Here is a 1,058-nt window from a genome sequence, read left to right on the forward strand (position 1 = left end):
GCGACGACGGGTGGCGTGGGCGACGGCGGTGACGGCGATGACGGGCGGCGGGGGTGGCGAGGACGGCGCGCGATGGGCGACGGGCGCGGCGAAGAAGTTGGATCGAGAAGAAGTACTGGTGGTCGATGAAACTGATTTTTTTTGTAAGTGACATATATATAGGAGGGGTCTTTAGTACCGGTTGGAGCCACCAACCGGTACTAAAGCCCAATTTTCGCCAGGCCAAGGGGCGGGAAACGACCCCTTTAGTACCGGTTCGTGCCACGAACCGGTACTAAAGACCCCCCCCCCTTTAGTACCGGTTGGAGCCACCAACCGGTACTAATGGTTGTGCGCTGCCACTGGCGGTGCACAATGTTTAGTCCCACCTCGCCGAGCGAAGGGCAGCCGCACTGATTTATAAACCCAGTCGTGGATGCTCCTTCGAGCTTCTCTATATAGCAGGCTTCTGGGCCTAACTAGGGCGCGCTGCCCTGTGAGTCTGCTGGCCCTTCTGGGCCTGCATTTGCACACCCTAGGTCTGGCAGGCCCACTCGGCAACGCGCCAACAAATTTTTATATAGTTTTTTCTTTTCTGCATTATTTATTTTCTTCTATTTATTTTGGAGTAATTTTTTATATAGTTTTTTTCTTTTCTGCATTATTTATTTTCTTCTATTTATTTTTTAGTAATTTTTTGTATAGTTTTTTTATTTTCTGTATTATTTCTTTTCTTCTATTTATTTTCTTTTATTTCCAGTTTGTACACGAAGTGCGTCCAGTTTTTGCCGTGACCCTCTCTACTCTTTCGCACATGCTATGCGGGTGAAATGATGATACCATGTCAAGTTTCAACATTTTCAGAATTCATTTTGTAGTGATTTTTAATTTCACGGTCATTTAGCTCTCTAAACAATTAGGTAAATGACCGAAAAACAACAAATGATGTCAGAACATGTCGGAAATTGATGACGTCGCTTTGAATGCTGCATCTGAACACAAAAGAAGTCTGGAGTTCAAATAAGTTTCAAAAACATTGAAGTGCCCGTGTAACAGATGAGTTCTCGTCCAAAACCCTG

Source organism: Triticum aestivum, chromosome 1A (genome assembly GCF_018294505.1).
Source record: "Triticum aestivum cultivar Chinese Spring chromosome 1A, IWGSC CS RefSeq v2.1, whole genome shotgun sequence".
In the NCBI taxonomy this organism is placed as follows: domain Eukaryota; kingdom Viridiplantae; phylum Streptophyta; class Magnoliopsida; order Poales; family Poaceae; genus Triticum; species Triticum aestivum.